This window comes from Schistocerca piceifrons, chromosome X, assembly GCF_021461385.2.
Source record: "Schistocerca piceifrons isolate TAMUIC-IGC-003096 chromosome X, iqSchPice1.1, whole genome shotgun sequence".
Classification (NCBI taxonomy): Eukaryota; Metazoa; Arthropoda; class Insecta; order Orthoptera; family Acrididae; genus Schistocerca; species Schistocerca piceifrons.
In genome coordinates, this window is record NC_060149.1 from 704,333,598 (window position 1) to 704,346,900 (window position 13,303).

Below are 13,303 nucleotides of genomic sequence, written 5' to 3' on the forward strand. Positions count from 1 at the left end.
AAACGAACTCTCTCGTACACTCTAATCTGTATGCCGATGAGAAGTACGGAAAGGTTTCTACCGAAAATATGTTACAAATGCTTAATGAGGATAAGGACATTTTTACGGATACTTATAAACTGTTCCCCTTTATTGTGTCATGTCTTCCACTACAGCATCTATGGAACGAAACTTTTTTTTTTTTACCTGAAGCGTATAAAAATATACCCGAGGAATGAAATTTCAGAAGAGAGACTTTCTTCTTTAGCGAATGTTTCAATCCAGAAAGAACTTCTAGCGTAGTTTATAAAAACACAGCCATTCTATGAGGACATCACCGAAACTCTGCAACTTTAAAGTACAGAAGGATTGGTTTGATGCACAAGAAATGGGTAACTTCAATTACCGAGATAAGCTTGTGTAAATATAGGTACAGTTTTCTTTCCCGCTAGCTCTTCACCTAGCTTCCCAGCCACCAGCCGGCACTGAATCACACTAGGCAGAATAATAATAAACACAACGTACAAAACAGTCACCTCAGTTCCTCGAGGAAGAAAGTCGGCAAAGTGTTTTCAAGTGTGGCTTATCCAGCTGAAGCCATACAGTGACCGTTAGATCCCGTAGAACTACCATTACGTGGGAATGTTGACACTATGCTTCATTCGCTTTTCCAGCTAATTCCAGAAATTTTCTATGCGTTTAGACCGGCTGATTAGGCGGGCCAGTCAAATTGCGATAGGATACCCTAGTGCCGGCCGTGGTGGCCGAGTGATTCTAGGCGCTACAGTCTGGAACCCCGCGACCGCTGCGGTCGCTAGGTTCGAATCCTGCCTCGGGCATCGATGTGTGTGGTGTCCTCAGGTTAGTTAGGTTTAAGTAGTTCTAAGTTCTAGGGGACTGATGACCTCAGCAGTTAAGTCCCATATTGCTCAGAGCCATTTGAACCATTTTTTGATACCCGAGTGCTCGACGATCCAGGAACGTACGCTATTGTCGTTGTGGTAGGCGGGAGTGTCCAAGCATACTCGTTATGGAGATGTAGGAGAACGAGGAACACTTGGCCAATGAGAACAATGACGTTGTACTAAAAAAACACTAAAAGCCTCACTAACTACTTCTGTCCGGAACTGCACCCTCCACTAACTGCGGGTCAAACTCCTCATTGGACCATCGATGCACCCGACACCTTGCATCATTTGAAAACAGTTAAAATCACTACTCGTCAGACCACACTACACGCCTCCAGATGTAGAAGTACGAAGGCGCGCTGGAAAGTAATGCCTCCGAATTTGTTTGTGAAAACTCTTAATGCTTTTTTTTTAAAGAACAAACATTATTAACACTCTGCAGTTATATTCTTCATGTCTACATATTTATTTCTCAACATTGTCACCCTGGCGACGAACACATTTCTCCCATCGAGAGACCAGTTAATACCGTCACTAGAGAATGTTTGATTTTGTTAACGGAGCCACAATCTCACCTCTGCTTGCACCGCTTCATCTCTATAAAAGTGAAATTCTCAAAGGTGTTGTTTAAGTTTTGGAAACAGATGAAAATCGAGTGGGGCCAAGTCGAGACTGTATGGAAGTTGATCGACGACAGTGAACCCAAGGTGTCGGATTGTTGCAGACGTCGCAGCGCTCGTGTGTGGTCTTGCATTGTCATGCTGAAGGAGAGGGTGATCCACACGTGGACGAACTCTTCGAATTCTAAACTCGATTACATCACTTACAAGGGGAGGCCACGATGTTTGGAATGCGGATTTACTGCAAACTTCGTACACTCGTAGTACTCCATGAGGACAACAAAATGTGTAAGCAGTAGCGCGTACTTCTCAAGTGTTATTGAGAAAGTCGCAAGATAATTTCGGTCGTCAAATATGTACGTGGGCGTGGCCGTTATTATCACAAAGTGGCGGCCGTTATAAACACGAAGCGACGGCGGCTGGGTGATTAGCGTCAAAGCCCCGTAATTGTAGGTCGTCGGTCGTTGGATCGAGTCCTGTTCGTCACCTTTTTTTTTGTCAACACAGTCATATTCTTTACTATGATCCCTATTCTACCCCGGTTCGAGCCTGGCCCTCTCCTCGTTGGTCGTTTAGTAGTCGGTAGTTATGAATATTATATTATTTGTGATAATAAAACTTTGTTGACTGCCAAATAACATTGTAAATGTAATAGAAGTTCATCTGATTACACGTATTTTTCCCGTCATATCAACTGTAATATAAATAAATAGTAAAGAATATGACTGTGTGGAAAAAAAAGTAAAGAACAGGACTCGATCCATCGACCGACGACCTAGGATTACGGGGCTTTGACGCTAACCACCCAGCCACTTTTTTTTTTTTTTTTTTTTTTCCTTTATTGAATTTCAATTCCCCCCGAAGGGGGCGGGCTGGCAGCAGCTTAGGACGCCGCTCTGCAGCCTACAGGTTTTCTGACAAAGAGCAGGAGAATAAATAATAATAAAAAACAGGCGATAAAATCGGGGACTCATTGAGTAACAAGGTGAAAAGAAAATGGGGAAATGAAAACAAACAACAGAGGGATGATGAAGCGAATAAAAATACATACGGAGCAGACAGGGGAAACAATAGACAATTAAAAAACACGGCGACAGTCTGGATTCTGTTCGCAAAGTATATAAAACGCACACCCAGCGACAGCATGGTTTCTGTTCGCAACACAACACTGAATAGTCACTAGAACACAGCACGAAAAAGTCGGCAAAGGTGACACCACAGTCGAGAGCAGGTGGGGGGAAACTGAACAGGAGATGGGAAAACAAAAAGGGGGGGAAAGGAGAGTAAAAGCGAAGGGGGGGGGGGGAACCGGGAAAGGAGCTGATGGAGGATGAGGATCCATAAGAGGGGTGGGGGGCAGACGCGACAGGGAGGGGGGTAGGCAGAGGAGGGGAATACAAAAGGACTGGGGGGGAGAAGGGAGGTACGGAGAGGTGTAGTGAGGAGGAAACAGGACAGAAGGGGGGGGAAGAGGGAGCCCAGGGAAAGGACAGAGGAAAGGAGGGGGAGGGAGGATCAGAGTTGATAGGAAGGATAAATGGAGGGAGAGAGGGCATCATCCGGGAGGGGGAGTTGACGGAAGCCACCTTGGGAAAGGAGATGGAGGGTGTAGAGATGGAGGGTAGGGGGGACACAACGGTGAAGACGGGGCAGGGGGCGAGGATGGGAGAGGAGAGGAGCAACCAGGGGGTGAGGGGGTTCAAGACGGCGGGAGGTGTAGAGGATGCGGATATGTTCGAGGAAGAGGAGCAGATGGGGGAAAGGAATGAGATCATAGAGGAGCCGCGTGGGGGACGGGAGGCGGATACGGAAGGCGAGGCGGAGTGCATGACGCTCAAGGATCTGGAGGGACTGATAGAATTTGGGGGGGGGCAGATATCCAGGCAGGACTGGCATAACAGAGGATGGGACGGATTAAGGATTTGTAAGTGTGGAGGATGGTAGAGGGGTGCAACCCCCATGTCCGGCCAGAGAGGAGTTTGAGGAGGCGGAGGCGGTTGTGGGCTTTGGATTGGATGGATCGGAGATGAGGGGTCCAGGTGAGGTGACGGTCAATGGTGAGGCCAAGGTAGGTGAGGGTGGGGGTGAGACGGACAGGACGTGCGCAGGCAGTAAGGGAGAAATCCAGGAGCCGGAAGGAGCGAGTGGTACGACCTACGATGATTGCCTGGGTCTTGGAAGGATTGAGTTTCAGGAGCCATTGGTTACACCATGCAGCAAAAAGGTCAAGGTGATTCTGGAGAAGGTGTTGGGACCGTTGGAGGGTAGGAGCGAGGGCGAGGAATGCGGTGTCATCAGCATATTGCAAGAGGTGCACTGGAGGGGGGGTTGGGGCATATCTGCTGTGTACAGGAGGTAGAGGAGAGGGCAGAGGACAGAGCCCTGGGGCACACCGGCAGAGGGGTAGAAGGTGCGGGAATTGGCATGATGGATGGTAACGTAGGAGGGGCGGCGGGAGAGGAAGGAGGCCACCAGACGGATGTAGTTGATAGGAAGGGCGTAGGTTTGGAGTTTAAACAGGAGACCGGGATGCCAGACACGGTCGTAGGCCTTTTCAAGGTCAAGTGAGACAAAAATGGCGGAGCGACGGGAGTTAAGCTGGAGGGAGAGGAGATGAGTGAGGCGGAGGAGTTGGTCATCAGCAGAGAAGGAAGGTCGAAAGCCACATTGGGTGTTTGGGAGGAGGTGGTTTTGGTGGAGGTGGAGATGGATGCGCCGGGAAAGGATGGATTCCAAGAGCTTGCTGAACACCGACGTGAGACAGATAGGACGATAGGAAGAGGCATCAGATGGCGGCTTATTGGGTTTGGAGAACATCAGGATACGGGAGGTTTTCCACAGGTCGGGATAGAAGCCAGTGGCAAGGATGACATTGTAGAGGGCGGCAAGGAGGGAAAGGAAGGAGGGAGGGCAGTGTTTGAGGTGGCGGTAGGTAACGCAGTCGTGGCCGGGAGCAGTGTTGCGTTTAGTGCGGAGTGTGAGGCTGATGTCCTGTGTAGTGATGGGAGTGTTAAGTGCAGATGGTGGGGTGTGGCCCAAGTACTGGAAGCTAGGAGCAAGGGGAGGAACAGAGGTATTCGTACGGTCCATGACATCAGGGAAGAGGGAATAATCAAAGTGGGGATCATCTGGGATGGAAAAAACATCAGAGAGGTGGGAGGCAAAGTGGTTGGCCTTACTGAGGTTGTCAGGAAAGGGACGGTCATTAAGGAGGAGAGGGTACTGGGGGGTGGGGCGGTTCCCAGTAAGGCGGTGGAAAGCAGACCAATACTTGGAAGAGTTGATGGGGAGCGTGGTGTTGAGGTGGGTACATGTCTGGCGCCAGGCTCGGCGTTTCTTCGCAACAAGCAGGTTGCGGATGTGTCGCTGTAATTGCCGGTGGCGGGTAAGTGTATCCCGGTCACGAGTGCGGAGAAAAGAGCGGTAGAGGCGGCGGGACTCCCGAAGGAGAAGAACGGCCTGTGGAGGCAGGGCGGGGCGGTGAGGGTGGACGGCTTTGGTGGGGATATGGGTGGCGACGGCGTCAGACAAGGTCTGGTGCAGGAAGGCAGCAGTGCGAGAGATGTCATCAGGAGACTGGAGGGTAAGGTCGTGGCTGTCAACCTGGGTGTGAATGGAATCCCGGTAGGCATCCCAGTTGGCACGGGAGTAATCATGGACAAGTTTAGGAGGGACGTCAGGGCGAGGAGCGTGGCGGGGATGGCGACCGTTAGAGATAGTGAGGAGGACAGGAGCATGGTCACTGCCAATGAGGTCAAGGACATCCGCGGTGATGCGCCCAAGGAGGTTGGGAGAGGCAAGGACTACATCAGGAGTGGTGTTGGATTCGGGCCGGGTGTGCTGGGGCAGGGGAACCAGGTCTCCCTGGAGAGTGGTGAGAAACTGATGCCACCGCCGGAGGTCGGCAGGATCGCGGCTGTGGATATTGAGGTCGGCGGCAATCACGTAGGTGGAGAAGGTGCGGTCAATGTGGGCCAGGAAATCATACGGGATGGGGGTGCGAGGGCGGACATAAATGGTGGCACAGGTGATGGTAAGGGCGGGGAAGAAGAGGCTGAGGGTGAGATGCTCGGCAGGATTGTTAAGGAGAGGTTGGGGCCGGACAGGGAGGTGCTTGAGGTGGCCTATAGCAACTCCGCCACGTGCCAGAGGGTACGGGTTATCGGTACGATGTAGGGTGTAAGGGGCAGTGGAGACGGAGATACGGGGCTGAAGGAAGGTTTCATTGAGGACGAAGGCATCCACGCGGTGCTGACGTAGGGTGTGGAGGAAGAGGAGTTTGTGGGTGGGCAGGGAGCGAATGTTGTGGTACAGGATACGGTACGGTTGTTGTACCATGGGAGTGGAGAGTTAGACGAGGGTGGTGAGGGGGGTGAAGGTGAAGTGGGCCTGGTTGTGGGAGTAAGTGGCATAGGTGGTAAGATGGAAGATGGAACGGGCAGCGAGGGCGATTTGGGAAAGAGTGTGGGAGCGCTGGAAGGGGTGGATGTTTTGGAGCACAATGGTGGTGAAACGGATGATGTCCTCAGCAGTAGGGGGAGGGCGGAGCGAGTTGTTGGGGTGGATGGGGTCATCAACAGGACGGACAGGGACGGTGAGCTCAGGGGTTACTGGTGGAGGTTTCGCTTTACACTTTGAGGAGTAGGTAGGATGTGGTTCATTACAAGTGTTGCAGGAGGGGGGAGAGGTGAGGTTGGGGCAATGCTTGAGGAAGTGGGAGGCTTTGCAGTGGGGACAAGTAGGGGGGTTCTTGCAGGCAGAGGTAACGTGGTCATTGTAGGTGAGACAGCGTTGGCAGCGGTAGGATTGGACAGGGGAACGGGAGGGGTCCACCTTATGGCGCTGATTGTAGATGAGGGCTCCCTCGGTGAGGAGGCGGTCAATGGAGGAGGAGGATTCAGTGAATATCCGCATGAGAAAAGTCGGCCCGGCATCATTGAAGATGCGACGGGCCGAGCGGATTTCGATGTCGGGCCGGGAGTTGAGTTCCGCCAACACCTCAGCCTCCGTGATCACGGGGCTAAGCTTCGTGATCACAGCGGTGAAGGTCGGCGGACGTCGGGGAGGTTGAGGCTGACGGGGAGAGGACGGGGTGTGGTAGGGGGTGAGGGTTGCACGTTGGCCAAATTGGATACGAGGGATGCGGGAGAGGAGGTCGGTGAGGAAGGAAGCATTGGGGGATTTTATGAGGACCGAGTCCTTGCGAGGAATCAGTTGGGAGATGGGAGCATTGGGGCAGTATTTCCGGATGGCGAGAGTGAGGGAGCGGGCATCAAGGAATTGAGGGTCAGGATTGGAGAGGACAAAGGTGTGGGTGGCAGGCGTGGCGGGGGTGGGGGTCAGGGCCGCGTCCATGGGAGTGGGTGGGTCACGGGGATTGGGGGTTTTTTTGGAGGAGACTTCGGGGGAAGGGTCAGCATTCGGGCGCTTGGAAGGTTTCGTGGACACCACTGGGTGGGGAGGGGGCAGGGGGACGGGTTGCAGGGGGAGATGGCGGGGGGCAGGACCACCCTGAGCAGCGGAAGAAGCAGACGGTGGGGGCGTGGGTGTCACTGAGACTGTGGAACGTCGAGCAGAGATCCGTGCTGGCTTGGAGCCTGTCGGAGGCGGTGCGGGGAGCGGCGGAAAGTCAGTAGCTGTCGATGGGGCGACAGTGATAGGGGAAGAGGAGTTGGGGGTGGGTACAGCCGAAAGTGGCGCAGGGGTGGGGTGGACAGGGAGAGAAGGAAGGACGGGAAGTGGGGTGGAGGATGAGCTCCATGTGATGGTGGTTGGAGCAGCGGAGGGAGAGGTGAAAATGATAGTAGTAGTGGTGGTGGGTTGGGACATGGTGGCGGCGCGCGAGAAGGGCGGCGGCGGCGGCGACCAGACGGCGGCGGCGGCGACCAGACGGCGGCGGCGGCGACCAGACGGCGGCGGCGGCGGCGGCGGCGGCCAGGCGGCGGCGGCGACCAAACGGCGGCGGCGGTGAGGACCGGCAGGCGGCAACCAAACGACGGCGGCGGCGGCGAGCACCGGCAGGCGGCGACCAGGCGGCGGCGGCGGCGAGCAGTACTGACGACGAGCAGACGGCAAGGCAAGGGTGGGGATCTTCCACGTCGAGGGTGCACCCTGAGAGTAGCCCAGGCAGTGAAACTCTTCGACGAAGAAGTGAGGGAATCCAACCCTCGAATGCACCCAGCCACCGCCGCTTCACGTTTATAAAGGCCGCCGCTTTGTGATAATAGCGGCCACGCACAGGCACATATTGACGACCGAAATTATCTTACGATTTTCTCAATAACGCTTGAGAAGTACGCGCTACTGCTTACACTGTTTATTGTCCTCATGGAGTACTACGAGTGTACGAACTTTGCAGTAAATCTGCGTTCCAAACGTTGTGGCCTCCCCTTGTTAGTAGTTACGATACACACCGCCATGTTACACATTACAATTCGGAGCCCTCTAGCGGGAGAGGGCTGCAAATGTGTAGACATGAAGAATGAACATGTAGTCTGTCAATAAAGTTGTTTTATTTAAAAAGCTTTAAGAGCTTTCACTTTAAAAATTCGAAGATATTACTTTTCAGCATGCTCTCGTAGGAGTCGATAGAGAAATTCCACTTTTTCCCGTGGAAACTTAATGAGTGGTATCTATGTGTGTCTTTTGACCAACTGATGGGTTGGGTTGTTTGGGGGAAGAGACCAAACAGTGAGGTCATCGGTCTCATCGGATTAGGGAAGGAAGTCGGCCGTGCCCTTTCAAAGGAACCATCCAGGCATTTGTGTGGAGCGATTTAAGGAAATCATGGAAAACCTAAATCAGGATGGCCGGACGCGGGATTGAACCGTCGTCATCCCGAATGCGAGCCCAGTGTGCTAACCACTGCGCCACTTCGCTCGGTGCCCAACTCACTTTGAACTATTTCTTGTTTTGCTGTTGTGGAGATTAAAGCGGAAATTGTTGGAACCAGCTGATGACGGCAGGTGAACTGTAATCGGTGTACATTTTCCTGTCAAGTGGTCGTATTTCGGAATCTTTCTGAAAACTTTTAATTAGGTACAGGGCTTTAATCATTGACTTGGAAGATTAAACCTCTCCCACCTGCCAAAGCGATGCTGCCAGCTCTTGTTTAGAATGTTTTTTAAGTGTATCGGTGCAGAAAATTAATCCGTGTCCCCAAATGAAAGATTCCGCATCAAACAGAGAAGCGGAGCGTCGCGTAGAGTGCTGGAAGATAGCGTGGATTGGGGCCGCGCCGCCGGCAGAGCTCGACGCTACGAGAGCGAGGCGGAAGGCACGTTTCAGAAGGGAAAACTTTGTCGATCACTGGGGGTCGCTAACTTCTGACACCGGCTATCAGAGACACCGGCGGCCTGGCTCCGACACCGGAAGCGCTGCAGGCCAACTCGATTTCGCGAACTCCAAGCAACACCCGAATCTGTTTTGCCTCGCCTTTCAGCCAATCAGGCCTGGCTTACAATTCCACTGACCATCTTCTTTCCCGATGGTGGCTCTTCTTAGGAAAGTTCTGTCCCCTTCCAGGGCTTCCCACAGCATTATTTTTCACTTAAAGTTAATTGTAATTGAGCAAAAGTCAGGGGGGTGTAATTAGGTACGTTAATCAATAGGAAATGACAGCTGATGCCGATATCACGGTCAGAAAAGAAATCTACTGGCAGGTTCGCAGTTTAGCAAGTGCCTGACGACACTGGGGAGATAAAACGGCCGTTTAGCGATCACAGGGAGCACCTCCCATCCGTCTTCGTTTTTTACACCACCAAGCGAATTAGAGGAAACCGACTTGTCAGTGCCTGGCTCCTAAGCGATCACCTTTAACTCTGGCGGCTCGTGAGAGTCCCACTAGACACTGGATCCTACGGTCGCAGGTTCGAATCCTGCCTCGGGCTTAGATGTGTCTGATGTCCTTAGGTTAGTTAGGTTTAAGTAGTTCTAAGTTCTAGGGGACTGATGACTTCAGAAGTTAAGTCCCATAGTGCTCAGAGCCATTTGAACCATTTTTGAACACTGGATCTAGTGTGGCTATCAGGCACGATTGCCTTCCCAAGGCGCCGCCCTCTGAGGAGTAAAACTTAAATAGACATAAAGTTACTGCCACATTTAAAATGCGAACCGGGTAGCTGCTCTTCTGAACGCACTTTTCTTAACGTTCAGAAATGTTTTACATCCTGCACAAAAGAGAGGTGATGAGTTATTGACAAATTTCAACACCTGAGTGTTTTCCTCGATCATGTTTTTGTGTACGAATTAGAAACTGCCTGCAATTTGCATTCAGAACACCAGCTTGACGCTGGTTTGAAATTTCTTCTCATCAAAAGCAGTGTTTGTTGTGGTTCACTTTCTTTAAATCTCAATCGCTCGTAAAAAATGAATACTTAGATTTGTTGGCTCCATTTTATGTCATTCAGTAGAACATACAGTGAATTCAGTGCAGATCTCGATTGCTTAAAACGACTTTCGCTTGAGGTAGAATTGTATTACAGTTGCCAGTAGGTTTCTTAGTGACAGTTCTTTATTGCCCAACACTTCAACAACTCAGTGCCATTCATTTGAACAGGTTTTAGACGTCAGAAAATTAAGTATAGCTGCTAATAAATATGCCCAAAAAGTATTAGGCATCCAAGTGGAGCTAAATGAAAAAAGTCAATAATTCGGAAGCCCGAGATCTTTATTTTGTTTTCGTGATTGATTGCTATTTCAAGACATACCCTCTTAAATATCTATTGCAGATCCTTTAACAAACAAGTGGAACTATGCTACAATCCGTTTTAGCTAAAGTAAAGCTCGGTACGCTCCCATCGGCCCCTAGGCGACTGACAATCGACCACAGCCGCCATGGCTCCACAGATCAACACTCACATCGAACGACGGCAACCCATTTAGTTAAATTACAAACTACAACACTAAACACACTCTTTCCTGCCGCATCCGGTAGTTTCACGTGTACAAGTCCTCGAATGCCTCTATTTTTTTGTTTCAGTCTGAATATTTAAAACATCTAACTTCAGTACATTGTTTTGTATATTTTGTGCGCTATATAAATTCTCCGAGCATCCTTCCGTTGGAGCAGTTTTCTAGAAATGATCGAAGCAGAAGCAATATCAAATTTATGAAGTCGCTAACGATAAACACGAGGATTTACAAAATATAGTTGTCCATCCTCATTCATTGTTAGTAGTTGCTGATTTAGCATAACATTTACTCTTAACTGTCTCCTTGAGAATTTAGGCACGACAGTTTCCATTCGAGTGTTAGTACTGATACGAAAAAAGATGGCAGAACTGAATGACTGTATTCCTGTGGTCGTTAAAAGACGGTTAATCTGCAGATACGTGCCTTCGTGCGCTAATGTCCTTCAGCCGCACAGAAACTTAGAAATACCCAGTGCAGTGCTTGGAGTCGTAACAAGTTTGGCGTAGCGTCTGAGTATTGAGCGGAAGGAAGTCAACGTTTTATTACACTGCTGACCACTGAATACGCAACACCATGAAGGCAACATGCAACAAACGTCAAACTGGCATCAAGTACACTACATGCTCCGACATGCAAATAAGGGGCTGAGATACAGTGTCATCTTAAGCAAACTGAGTAAATGGCTGTCAAATTTAAATGCCGATTTATAAGTTATGTGAGCCGATATCGGAAAATCAGATTTTTTTATGATAGGCAATCCGTGTATAGTTGTAGCTGTGGTTAGAGATTGTAGTTTTATAATGTATTAAAAATACTTATGCGTCTTGTGTTCAAGCCTTCTGAAAGTAAAACAGGTACAAGTGCAAAAAAAAAAAAAAAAAAATGTTATTTACTGTGCTTGATATGACATACGTACTTCATTTCATGTGTATTGTAACAGAAGAGTAAATAGTAAAGAAAATAAAAACACGAAAACCGAAGTATGTTAGTGAATTTCAACATATACGAGAGATTATTCGTAGTCGCTTTCTATTATCTCCTCATAGTCAGTGTCTACAGAATCAGAATCTTATCTTTCTGTGGTATTTCTTTAAGAATGTCCTACCAGGGGCAACACTCGTGATCCTCTACCATTATCTTGTGCGTTTTTCGTTCTTCCTCGTCCCCATCTTTCAACACGTCCTCTTCTCTGTCCACTCTCTCTCCTTGCACCCAAGGTTACTGCTGTCTGAGAATGGGACATATTGTTATAGAAGGCATTCCACGTGGGAGGGATGTAGATCTTTATCTGCTGAAGATTGTTCCACTTCCCAAATTTTAGATTTAGTTCATGTAAAGGCTGCAGAAGAGACATAGAGGGGCGTCCGATACTGCGCCTCCTAAAATCCACGTCCGTAAACGCAAGGTCACGGTTTAATGAAGACTTGACCTGCATTATTAGAGGATTTCGCCATTGCTTATTGGGATCCATCTAATATTCGTCCACTGTATTTTCTCTCCTTCAGTATATACAGCAACTTCGTCCTTTGCTGTAGAATCCATGGTTTTAATTGAAAGAAAGTTTTCCCGTTTCATCTCCACTATAGTAAACTTTCTGCTAGTCTTCTTCACTGCTTTCATGTAGCCTCGGGGAGCAAATGAGTTCAACTGTTTCTTTGCCTTTTCAATTAGACGAAAATCTAAATCACATCCATACATTTTTTGAAAGATTTCTTGAAGTCTTCAGCTGCCATTCTCTTTATTTCCTGTACGATTGAACAATTTCAGCCTTAGGTCATTTTCAAGTATCTTAAGCGGAAGTATCATACATTGGATACATTAGTGACACTTGTGATTTGGATGTAGGAACAAGTCATATCTGTAGATATACTACACGCATTATAACTTACTTTATGGATGATTTTTTAGTAGCAGATTGTCATGTACGTCATTGCTCCTATGACATCATCTTAAACCAATAAAATAAATCCGAGGTGTTCACGCTATTTTAGGAGCACGTTACTTTCGAGCTGTTGTTGCAAAGCTCTTATACATAACGTACTGAACACTAGGAAGATTTATTTTACGGAAACTTGCTACTTAACCTTCATATGCCTTTGTTGTCAGCTATATTCAATTATCGTTCATCATTGGTGTAAATATGACTGTATGTAGTTTCTTTAAAATAACTTGTAAATATTTGTGCTGTTATTGTAGGAGCACGTCATTTTTGTATAGTTGGTCCAAAGAGCTTATGTATCACATCTATCACAGTACTTCAATGAAACAATACTGAGAACTACGAGTGTCGAGTAAAAACTTCTTATGCTACTAAAAAACCATCGTAAAGTAAGTTATAATGCGCATAATATATCTACAGGTATGACTTGTTGCCGGCCGGAGTGACCGAGCGGTTCTAGGCGCATCAGTCTGGAACCGCGCGACCGCGACGATATGACTTGTTCCTACACCCAAATCACAAGTGTCACTAATGTATCCAATGTATGATACTTCCGTTTCAGATACTTGAAATAGCCTAAGCTCGAAATTGTACAATCGTACAGGAAATGAAGAGAAAGGCAGCTGAAGGCTTCAAGAAACCTTTCAAAAAATTCATCGCAGCTGCGGACCCTATCGCATTGAAAATTATATATATATCCACTTTATGCAACGATATGAAATATTTCATTGGTCAGTTGTTTAGAGTATCTGATCAAGCATTAGCCAACTTCCAGTGAACCCCTCCAAACGGTAGATTCATACCACATGAACATTTTGGCTCTTCCATATTTAATGGGATGCACACTTTGATTGTAGGCCCACAATACTCTCAGGTAAAATATTTTGTTTGTAGTTAAATAAGGTGTCGGCAGTGTTCTCTGCAAGTCAAGTGTAAAAACAGCA